The sequence below is a fragment of the Solanum stenotomum genome, chromosome 9 (assembly GCF_019186545.1).
Source record: "Solanum stenotomum isolate F172 chromosome 9, ASM1918654v1, whole genome shotgun sequence".
NCBI classification, from domain to species: Eukaryota; Viridiplantae; Streptophyta; class Magnoliopsida; order Solanales; family Solanaceae; genus Solanum; species Solanum stenotomum.
Genome location: NC_064290.1, coordinates 55,216,159 through 55,229,234, shown reverse-complemented (window position 1 = coordinate 55,229,234; position 13,076 = coordinate 55,216,159). Strand labels below are relative to the sequence as shown.

The 13,076-nt window shown below is 30.9% G+C and overlaps 2 pseudogenes; both read left to right on the top strand.

Moving 5' to 3' along the window:
* The first annotated feature begins 390 nt into the window (after positions 1-390).
* Positions 391-4,851, top strand: LOC125877677 (uncharacterized; annotated as a pseudogene).
* Positions 4,852-12,472: 7,621 nt separating this feature from the next.
* On the top strand, positions 12,473-12,633 carry LOC125878083 (U2 spliceosomal RNA; annotated as a pseudogene).
* The last annotated feature ends 443 nt before the right edge of the window (positions 12,634-13,076 follow it).

Below are 13,076 nucleotides of genomic sequence, written 5' to 3'. Positions count from 1 at the left end.
CTAAATGTTGCAGCCTCTTAATTATAGATGTGGCACGCTTCACGCCGATAACTAGGACTCTACAGACAGGGCTTCATAGATTCCCTAGGACTCTTGAACTCAGTGATCTAATACCAAGTTTGTCACGCCCCGAGCCTACACCCTGGGCGGGACCGGCACACGGAGACCATTACTGGCCTCAAGCGAACCCTTGGCCTGGCTTTCTAGACTCAATGGAAACCTAACTCAACAGAATAACTTGATGTAATGCAAGGTTATAAAACAACTTAACTGATGCATATACATGCCAAAGGGTAACTCATGTCTCAAAATAGAATATTTACATATATACATAAATGAGAGACTTAATACTAACTGACCGACTGTCTGTGGATCCTCTATAACACGGAGATGGATGTTGGGACAGACCCCGCAACATCCTAATAAAACAAAACTAGGAACACAAAATCACAGAGTCCTTCGGAAGGCAAAGAGGCTCACCACTGACTCTGGAGTGCTCAGCTGGATCAACGGCGTGCTGGATGCTGATCCTGGATAACTGTGTCTGCATCGTCATAAGATGCAGGCCAACTGGCATCAGTACATTGAATGTACGAGTATGCGAGTTGGAAAACAAAACAACAACTTTAGCTTAAAAAGAATACAAAGGAACTCTTACCTTGGCTTTGCTCGACTCATGAATAACCGAACTTAATATAAAGCAATAAGACACATGCAATATATATAAAGATTGTAAAACAATGTAAACAACTTAGTTCGTTAAAGATAAAGCAATAACAACTCAACTTTACTTATATAAAAGTAATATAACTTTAGTGGGAGATTCTTTAACCGACAACCACCACTATGAGCCCTAGTGATGATACAATGTTTTACCTCATGTTGCCCAAGGACCATCCTATACCTTGCCGTGATATAGGACCTTACTTAACTTAGTGGATCCACTAGCTTAATCTTACGTGATCATCTAAAAAGAATGACCCATTAATTCCCATGTTTGGCTACATGGTTCTTATGGAAAGTTGAGTAAATATGAACTCGCGTCCCGAATTCGGTGCTCAATACTACTCCCAAAATACTTTAGCTCATAAGTGTTTTAAACACATCTTTCTTTAGTTTGAGATAATTGATCAAAATCTAGCCCAAAGGCTCACTTGGAATCGATGATCCTTTTTCTTGAAAACTAGCCCAAAGGCTCTTTTGGAATCATAGTTCCTCTCTTACTCAAATGTAAAAACATTTAGAAACTTCTTTGGGAATACATAGTTCCCTAATAACTTTTGAGAAATGAACTCAACTCTATACTCTTGGCTTAACTTGAAACTTGAGCCGTAAAACTAAGTTAAAATGTTTAATAAAGACTTTTGAAAAACTTTAAAGACTTGCTTTGACTTGCTTCTTAACTCCTAAACTTGACTTCTAACTTCTCTTGACTTGATTCTAACTTTCTTGAATTGAATTATGGATTCAAGGATTATGATTTGTGTTTGGAAAGTCTTCATGATGTTTAGAAATGATTTAGGACAACTAAACTTAAGAAAAATTACGAAATTAAATTTTTGAAACAGTGAAGTCCGCATCCTGTCTGCGACGCGGAGCAGATTTTTGTTCACAGAGGGAACAAATCTGCGACGCAGACTTGTTTCATGCAAGCTGCCTGACTTTTCTCCTTCGTTTTTTCCAACTCTAAACTCTCTTAACTTCAAAGGTTCTTTCCCCAAACACTTGGGATCATTAAAACCCTTAATATACCATAGATTTAACTCGGATTTACAACCGGAAACATGCACCAAACCCACAAGAAACTTCAACAACACAACCACAACTTCTACAAACACAACCACAAACTTCAACAAACACAACCAATCTTTTCTCGGAATTAAAACGAGTTTGGCGTGTGGGGGAATGAACCAACCCAAGACTATGATCTCACGTACCTGAATAGGGATCACCCCCGACGATATCCATAACGATCTCGATGAATCCTTGCTCCTTCTTCTCTTTCTCCTCTTCTTTCTCTCTTCTCTCAAAAGCCCTAACTCTCACTCTTTTAAAAAAACGAAAAACTGATTTAAAATCAGTCTAACACCTCAATATAACCCAAAAGAAATGGCTAGGGAAAAGACCACCCTTACAAAATCGGGTTAACTGCCCTGCCAACATCCCAACTTCCAAAGGGCATAACTCACTCATACGAACTCGGAATAGAGCAAACTCCGCAGCGTTGGAAAGATCATTCCAAGGGATTTCCAAATATAACTGGAACTACACCTAAATTATCCTGAGCTAGGAGTTATGACTGTTCAAACTTGACCAAAAACTCATTTGTTTCCCATACTTAGCCAAATTTCCAGATTCTGAATTTTTCCAAAAAAGACTATTTCCAATTTTAATTATGGTTGAAACCACTTCCTCATGAATTTATCTTAATTATGGTTGAAATTCTGCTTAAGTATAAATCAAATTTAAAATTTATAATTATTTTCTCTTGGTTCAAATTAGTAACTTACTTATGTTGAAAAATCTTCTAATTACTAATAAAATTTTAAAATTTATAATTGATTGTTTAAAATAAATAAATTTTAATGATTAAAATATATTCTTTATTGGTGTTTGTTATGTAAGTTATAAAAACTATCGAGAAAAATGCATGCGTGAAAACTTTTAAAAAAATTATATACGCAAAAAAAAAAAAAATTATATTATTTAAAATAATTGAGACATGATCATTGTTATAGATATTATAAAGAAATGATATAACTTACTTTTTCATCAGAAGATCAAGCTGTATTAATTTCATCTGACTCCATAATAATTGTTTATTATATTTCTACAAAATTCAATTCATTAAATATAATTACAATTCATATTTGGTTAGAGAAGGGCAGAAAAGATCGAAATGAATATAGTCAAATTTAATTACGCAAATAAATGATATAAAGTATTGACTAATATTAGTTTGTTTTACCGAGGGAATTATAAATTAGTGTTAGACTTATCACAAAAATTTAAACTAAGAAGATGATGTATGTATATGTAGTCAAATATATATTATATGGATAAATACATACGTAGAAATTTCCACGATTAAAACATTACTCGCTATTTAATTGTAACCATTACTTATTACAATAAAAGTATATTAATTATAATAAACAAACTCAATATATCTAATCTATTCTTCAAAGTATATTTATTTATTTCTTCTTCTGTTGCTTTTTTTTACTTTGAAAATTGTATATTTATGTTATGTATTTTGAAATCGTTATAAATTTAAAGAATGTTCTTTCACTTCTAAAAAGATGATTACATGTAAAAAAAAAAAGTGTTTTCCCTATGGAACCAAATTATACATCTACACATTTATAGAAAGGTTTAATATAATTATTTTGTTTTATATACTTTTCATATAAGAAAAAACCCTCAAAAAGTATTTAAAATTTTCAACTAAAATTCACACACATACGCACGCACATGCACACGCACACGCGCACACACACGCAAAAGATAAGATAAAGACATTAGTATATATAATACCTCTTTTATTTAAATAATATTTAGTGTATTTTTTATATTTTACATGATCTTGCGAAGCGGAGATGAGTTCATTTGTGGAAAATTAAAGAACAAATATTATTATCATTCTTAGTGTTGAAGCAACCCTTTTTCTTAGCACTAGTATTGATTTGATTTTAATTTGAGTTTTGTTAGAGTTACTAATATCTATGGACTATAACCTTTATTGGACCATTCAAAATTCAAGTCTCAAAAACTAGAAATAATATGATAAAAGATAAAAACTATGAAAAAGTATAAGAAATATTTTTAAAAATAATACAAAGTAAATAATTCTATATATAAAAAATTATAATTTAAAAAATTATATATATAATGTCGGGTTGATTTGATCTCGAATTGACATTTTTTTTAGGTAAAACCAAACCAATCAAGTATAGTTGTGGGATGAACCGAAAACCACAATTGACATTGAAAACTACCAATATCCCTTTTTGTAAGTTTAAATCTAGACTCATGGTTCATTTTATTTAATAAAAAATGGGCTCCTAAACGGATCCACACATAAATATACCAAAAAAGAGTTGGTCGGCCCAAAAGTAGTCAAACCAGGTGAATATAAAAGAACCCTAAATGATAGGGTTTTCTGATTTGTGCTCTCCGCCTCTTCTTCTCCTTGTTCTTTTCGCCTCTACAGAGATGTTCTCTCTTGTGCTCCCCAACTGCGCTTTGTGCAGAACTGAAAGCTTAACGCAATCGACATAGGTAATCAAGCAGCAATCGAGAACTTCTTCCCCCTTTGGTTATGGGGGATTAACATTCCCCACCTTGATGTTGTTGCTATTGTTGTTGTTGTTGAGATCAGCTTTCAAAGGTTCATTTTTTTAGCCATCTGGCTTCTTCATTGTTTCGTTTTTCAATTGACTCTGCTTTTTGTTTGAAGGTGTACTACAAATTATTATGTATTGGGAAAAATGGTAGAGATGGAATAAAATTGATGTTGAGATATTATATGCAAAATCCAACTAATTTAGGATTGAGGTATTATTGCAGTTGTTGAATTCCTATTTCTGTATTATTACTATATTGCATTTTCTTAGAAAGGAAAAAATAGTACAATGTACTAGCTAGGCTAATCTTATCTGCATCAATTTCAGGATCCAAAATTGAGTAGAAAATCCTAAAATTGTCAGCAGCATTACGTGTGAAAAAGAATTCAGACTCCCTTGTTCTAGTCTGACCTCAAGTTTGGAACCTTCTATTTCAGGAGACAGATGCAACTCTTTGGGTAGCTACAAAAGTTTAACTACTGATGGTAATAATACTAACACTTAGTTTCNGAAAACTTTTAAAAAAATTATATACGCAAAAAAAAAAAAAATTATATTATTTAAAATAATTGAGACATGATCATTGTTATAGATATTATAAAGAAATGATATAACTTACTTTTTCATCAGAAGATCAAGCTGTATTAATTTCATCTGACTCCATAATAATTGTTTATTATATTTCTACAAAATTCAATTCATTAAATATAATTACAATTCATATTTGGTTAGAGAAGGGCAGAAAAGATCGAAATGAATATAGTCAAATTTAATTACGCAAATAAATGATATAAAGTATTGACTAATATTAGTTTGTTTTACCGAGGGAATTATAAATTAGTGTTAGACTTATCACAAAAATTTAAACTAAGAAGATGATGTATGTATATGTAGTCAAATATATATTATATGGATAAATACATACGTAGAAATTTCCACGATTAAAACATTACTCGCTATTTAATTGTAACCATTACTTATTACAATAAAAGTATATTAATTATAATAAACAAACTCAATATATCTAATCTATTCTTCAAAGTATATTTATTTATTTCTTCTTCTGTTGCTTTTTTTTACTTTGAAAATTGTATATTTATGTTATGTATTTTGAAATCGTTATAAATTTAAAGAATGTTCTTTCACTTCTAAAAAGATGATTACATGTAAAAAAAAAAAGTGTTTTCCCTATGGAACCAAATTATACATCTACACATTTATAGAAAGGTTTAATATAATTATTTTGTTTTATACTCTTTTCATATAAGAAAAAACCCTCAAAAATTATTTAAAATTTTCAATTAAAATTCACACACATATGCACGCACACGAGCACGCGCGCACAGACACAAAAGATAAGATAAAGACATTATTATATATAATACCTCTTTTATTTAAATAATATTTAGTGTATTATTTATATTTTGCATGATCTTGTGAAGCGGAGATGAGTTCATTTGTGGAAAATTAAAGAACAAATATTATTATCATTCTTAGTGTTGAAGTAACCCTTTTTCTGAGCACTAGAATTGATTTGATTTTAATTTGAGTTTTGTTAGAGTTACTAATATCTATGGCCTATAATCTTTATTGAACCATTCAAAATTCAAGTCTCAAAAACTAGAAATAATATGATAAAAGATAAAAACTATGAAAAGGTATAAGAAATATTTTAAAAATAATACAAAGTAAATACTTCTATATATAAAAAATTATAATTTAAAAAAATTATATATAATGTCGGGTTGGTTTGATCTCAAATTGACATTTTTTTTAGGTAAAACCAAACCAATCAAGTATAGTTGTGGAATGAACCGAATACCACAATTGACATTGAAAACTACCAATATCCCTTTTTGTAAGTTTAAATCTAGACTCATGGTCCATTTTATTTAATAAAAAATGGGCTCCTACACGGATCCACACATAAATATACCAAAAAAGAGCTGGTCGGCCCAAAAGTAGTCAGACCAGGTGAATATAAAAGAACCCTAAATGATAGGGTTTTTTGATGTGTGCTCTCCGCCTCTTCTTCTCCTTGTTCTCATCGCCTCTACAGAGATGTTTTCTCTTGTGTTCCCCCACAGCGCTTTGTGTAGAACTGAAAGTTTAACGCAATCGACATAGGTAATCAAGCAGCAATCGAGAACTTCTTCCCCCTTTGGTTATGGGGGATTAACATTCCCCACCTTGATGTTGTTGCTATTGCTGTTGTTGTTGAGATCAGCTTTCAAAGGTTCATTTTTTTAGCCATCTGGCTTCTTCATTGTTTCGTTTTTCAACTGACTCTGCTTTTTGTTTGAATGTGTACTACAAATTATTAAGTATTGGGAAAAATGGTAGAGATGAAATAAAATTCATGTTGAGATTTTATATGCAAAATCCAACTAATTCAGGATTGAGGTATTATTGCAGTTGTTGAATTCCTATTTCTGTATTATTACTATACTGCATTTTCATAGAAAGGAAAAAAATAGTATAATGTACTAGCTAGGCTAATCTTATCTGCATCAATTTCAGGATCCAAAATAGAGTAGAAAATCCTAAAACTGCCTGCAACATTACGTGTGAAAAAGAATTCAGACTCCCTTGTTCTAGTCTGACCTCAAGTTTGGAACCTTTTATTTCAGGAGACAGATGCAACTCTTGGGATGGCTACAAAAGTTTAACTACTGGTGGTAATAATACTAACACTTAGTTTCATTCTATTTTTTTTCTCCTATTTAAGATTATGATGATATATGTTGAATTCGATCTGTTAGGTGTCCACTCTTTCGTCAAATTTCTTTCTATGACTATATTGACTACTTGTTTTTATGCCTTTTTAGTCATTGTTCTCTAATTTGGTTGTATAGCTTTGCTTCAATAAATTATTTATATGAAGAAGGTAGTTGAATTTGCTTAATAGAAATGTTAAAGAAAAGGCATTTCATAAGGTTTGTTTAACTCAAAATTATAAGAGATTCATAAAAATTAGGTGATACACTTTCTCATAAGATCAGTGTAGTAATTGCTCATGGACTTTAAAGATGTTGTCAAGTCATTACATTGAATGAAGAACTGAATGTAGTCATTACCAATATACTTCCATTTCCCCCTGAAAATATATCAATTAAATTTTGACTAATAAAACTTAAGATTCGGGGAGCAAGTGTCATCTGTTTGTCTGGTTAATCTCATGAAATTATAAATTGAAAAACCTACATGAGGACATATTTGGTGGAAGGTGATGCAGAATTGTGAGATTTAATCTCTTCCGTTTCTCTTGCTAATCCTAGTGAAAATGATTTAACTACTACATTGACTCGCACAAATTTTAATTAATCACCTTATTGGAATTGTAGATATATTAGAGATATATTAGAAGTTTAGACTTGGTAATGGCAAGATTTGTGTTGAGTGAGGCTCAAAGTATTATTGATTTTTGATCTCTTTTACCACTTAGAGAATCAGAGAGGATCAGAAGGCTTGAATTAATAAATATACAAAAAAAGCAGGTGAAGATTAGGAGAAAAGTGGTGTTTGATTAGGTGGTTGAATATCTGGAATTCAGATGTAAACAGAGTTTTGACCGAGGTTTTGAAGCTTGGGCAAAATGGACAACATTGATCAAAAGGAAGAAGTGGTTGTCCACATTTCATCCCAAGCTTCAAAACCTCTGCCAAAACTCTGTTTACAATCAAATGAATTTCAAACATTCAACTACCGAATCAAAGAATACTCTTCTCCTAATCTCCAACTGCTTTTTTGCATTATTTATTTGTGCCTTCTGATTCTCCAACTGATCAAAGAGATCAAGAACAATAATACTATGAGTCTCACTCAACATAAATCTTTCCGTTACCAAGTTTGGGCTTCTAATTATATCTCTAATATATCTAAACTTCCAGTAAGGTGATTCATTGAAATTTGTGAAAGTCGATTTAGTAGTTGAATCCTTTTCACCAGCATCAACAAGAGACACAGAAGAGGCTGAGTCCAACAACTATTCATCACCTTCTACCAAATGGGTCCTCATGTAGGTTTTTCAATTCATGATTTCGTGATATCCATTAGACAAATGATACTTGCTCCCTTAATCAAAAGTTTCATCAATCAAGATTTAATTAATATTTTTTAAAGGAAAAAATGGAAGTATACTGATATCATCACAATCTGAAATGGTAGAGAAAAAAAGGAATGAAACTAAATATCAGTATTATTACCATTAGTAGTAAAACTTCTATAGCTATCAACCAGTGTTTTCAAAAACGTTTTTTGGGAGAGTCTTAGGGCGGGGAGTACCAAAAATGCTTCGGGCGCAAATTGATAAGTCCTAGAATTTGGGGCATAAGCACTAAGCATAAAATCATAAGTTTTGGGCATAAAAACGTATGCCCCGAGTGTTTTTAATTATTATTTTTTGCTTTAAATAATATTTTTATTATTAATGTAGTGATATTTCTCAAATAATAATTATAGTACTTTTTTTCTTCATTATTGGTTATTAATATCTATCTCAAATAAAAATCATAATAATTTTTCTATATATTTGTAGACACGTAATTTTTTACTGAACTTAAAGTTATACACCATTTTTATTGGTTAAAAAGTTCCTTTATATTTAAATTAAATATTTTAATTTTTATCTTATTTTGTTAAGTTTATTTTAAAACATTTTTAAAAAATTGATTTTAGGCTAAGTTTTATTTTGCAATATAATAAAAAATGACAAAAAATATATATATATATGTTTTCTTTTAAATTAGGTTTAATAAATAATCTTGTATTTTTAATTATAATTTTCGATTAATTTTTATTGACTAATATTTTTATTATTAATATTGTTTTACATATATTTAATTAAAGAAAAATAAATAAAATTAACCTCCCACTTACTCTCACCCACAACCCAAAACCTCACCATCACTCCCTCACATCTACCCACACCCTCACCTATAAATACTACAATCAGCAATACCAAAAAGAAAAAGAAAAAAAAAATACACACACGACACAACCCAAAAAAAAAAAAAAAAGGCAACATACACGGAGCAAAGATACAAACAACCAAAATATATTTTCTTGTAAGACACACAAAAAAAAAAACGTGAAGGAAAAAAGGAAAAAACCATACACACCCAAAAAAACACAATACATACTAGATTACTCCACTATCCACGCATAACAACAAAAGATTTGTGGGTGTTTTAATCGAGCTTCAGTCAAATCTTGTGGTACTTATTTTTTTCATTTGCGATATTTAACTTTACCTTATCTCTTTAATTTATTTATGGAATTTGATGTAATTTTATGACAAGTTTTCCTTTTTTTTATTCATTATTTGATTGAATATTGAGTTAAGTGTTAAGCATATCTCTATTTAATGAATTGAGATAGTTTTAATTGGTGGTTATCTTGATTTATTTATTTTTATTTGTTAGTTGTTATTTCTTAAAAATGAACGGGTTGTGATTGTGTTCTTGTTTTAACTTAGATGCCAATAAGGATAAAAATAGAGATTATTAGGCTAAAAAATTATTGTTGCTTTTATTTTATCAAATAAAAAAAAAAATTGTTTTAGTAATTCGTCATTGTTTTGTTAGATTAGTAAGAAATTGCTACCCGTGTAATGCTTACTTTTGACGTTAACTTTAAGAGTAAATAAAAACAAAAAGATGTAATATTGATCTAAATTTTTATCATGCACTCTAAAAGTTTATATTAGTTTTATGTTATTTGATTATTATTTTTTATAAGGAACAAATATTTACTCTTAATTTTAGATGAACTTTTAGGTATATTGAAAATATTCGCTTCAATTAAGAATGCGGTTGCACATTTTTTTTGAGACAATTAAAAATAAACTCAAGGATGTGGTGACGCACCTTGACTAAATTGTTTTAATAATTAATTTTTTATTAATTCAAACCAAGAAGTGTAAATTGAGATTATTAGGTGTGATGCACTCGAGAAGGGAAGACAGTTATGTCTCTAAATGTCAAGATCGAAAATGCAGTTATGCATCCTGTTTAAGATCAATAAAATTCAACAATAAAAAATACAAGTGAACCATGTCCTTAGACACAATTTATCCAAAAACAATTAAGATAAGTATAAGTATAATAAAGCGACCATACTAGAACCACGGGACTCGAGGGATGCCTAATACCTTCCCTCGATCAATAGAATTCCTTACCCGAATTTCTATAAAGAGTCATTTCCATTTGATTAGGAATTAAAGAAAAGGTGACTTGGAACACCATAACTCAATTCCAAGTGGCGACTTTGAAAAATAAATTAAATAATCCCTTAATCAATACCGTCACTGAAATTGGAAAAACCCTATCCGCCGGTGCGAAAAGGGGTGTGACAATATTATTGGTTATTTATAATAGATAGAGATAATTTCAGAGACCTCTCTCCAGGTTTCGCTCTATAACACTCACCTCCCCTGTGGTTTAATATATTACGTCTACCTCCCTTATTTTAATTTTCTTGTAACCATTCTTTAAACCTATTTAAAATATTAATTTAAATTTGACAATTTTACCCTTCTATATATTAATTTCTTCATATTAATAAATATAATATAAAAAAATAACTCATTTAACAAATATTTTAAAAATAAATCAGCACAAATAAATTTTCTTAAGAATTAAAAGTCCTCTTCTCTTCAAACTTCCAATTTACCAGTCTTGTTCAATTTTTCTCCATTCTTCTTCGCAAGAGTCAGCCATCTTCCCTGCAAAATCAAGCAAATTAGGTATTCTTCTTCAAATCTCATATCATTGCTAATGCAAACTAAGTATTCTTATTTTGTGGATTTTGATTCTACATCACATATAAAATACTCCTTTTGTCTACTGGATAATTATGTTTTTCACCCTAAGTATTTAGTTTAGGTCTTATCGTTTGATGTGATCTAAACATCGAGTATAGTTAATATTTGGTGAAAATGGTGGGTCAGCTTGAATGAAGACTTTGATCCTTGTTTGATAAAAAAATATGTATATATATATATATATATATATATAATATTTATAAATATGAAGAAATTAATATATAGAAGGATACGAATGTCAAAACTAAATTAATTTATATTTATTTTAAATAGGTTGAAAGAATGGTTACAAGAAAATGAAAATAAGGGAGGTAAACGTAATATCGTAAATCACAGGGGAGGTGAGTGTTATAGAGCGAAACCTGGAGGGAGGTCTCTGAAATTATCCCTAAAATTTACTTGTAAAATCATTGAAAGTTTAATTTTACTTTTGCTTATTTTCTTAGTAATAAAATTATAAAATTGAATATACATGAGACTATGCCCCGTAGATCCATGGGACTTACTCCCCATGTCTCGGGGCTTACGCCTCACCCCGTACTACATAAAACGTCTCATCTCACACCCCCCGCCCTTTAAAACACTGATTGTAACTGCCTCCTGAGATAGAAGGTTCCAAACTTAAGTCCAGACTAGATCAAAGGAGACTAAATTCTCTTTCACATGTAATTGTACTGACAGTTTTAGAATTTTCTATCCTATTTAGATCCTGAAGGTGATGCAAATAAGATCAGCCTAGTACATCATATTATTTTATTTTCCTTTCTGAGAATGCAATAAAACTATAATACAAAAATAGCAATTCAACAATTGCAATGATGCCTCAATCCTGAATTAGTTGGGTTTTGCATAAAAATTCTCAACATCAATTTTATTCTATCTTCACCAAAAAAAACTCCAAACTAAATAATTAGTACAATGAGACAAACTAGAGATATTGGTGGTTTTCAATATCAATTGTGGTTTTCGGTCCGTTCCACAATCATGGAACTCTACCAGCCACGTAGATATTGGATAACCGAGTTCACCAAAAACTTAAGAAAATGAAAAGAAATCACTTTATACTTTTCCTCTTGGAAGATATTGAACTTAATCACTGGTGATTTTTATCAATAAATAAAGAAAATCCATTGACGAATCAAAAAATAAATCAAAAACGTTGTTTCCATGACCTTAATTTTTATAGATGAACTTCTTAGAGTCCTTCTAATTTGCCACACACATTTTTATCCCACACTGCCTAGAAAGAGAGATTTAATTTAACAAGTGACATAAAATGGCCCGGCATAACACATGGAAAAGCATACCTTTCTCGTCCTTTTGGCTAAGATCAAGTGTAGTATATGTTCTTATCAGTTTAATATATGATATGTGAGTCATTGACTCACACTATATTAACTCTATTTTTTAAGGGGGAGGTTCACCACGGTAGCTTGCTATCGGGACCTTCAAGAGTCGCCCTGGTGTTTGATGGGAGAATAAAATGAGAAAGTTTAGACAAGTTTTAATGTGAATTTTGCAATTTTTGGTATACTTTTCATGTATATAAGGTGGTCAATTCAAGTTTTGAACATGATTAGTGAAAAAGGGGTAAATGAAAGAAAAATGAGCAAAAATTAGAGTAGCAGCTTTTTCGCGCGCCCGGCGGCGCGCCCACGTGAATTTTGAGCTGCATACTGATTCTCCGCGCGTCCAAGTGCCTGCACAGCACGCCTGCGTGGAGTTGCGGCATGAAAACATAAAAGTAAGGGTGTATTTGGAATTTGAGAAAGAAGAAACCTTATGCTATATGATGTGGGAGCTTTCCCCAAGGAAAGGAGGTCGGGGAAAAGGAGCAGAAAGAAAGACGACGAGCGAGAGGAAGGGGAAGACGCGGTACACTACTCGAATCCAAAACGGAAGTTGGG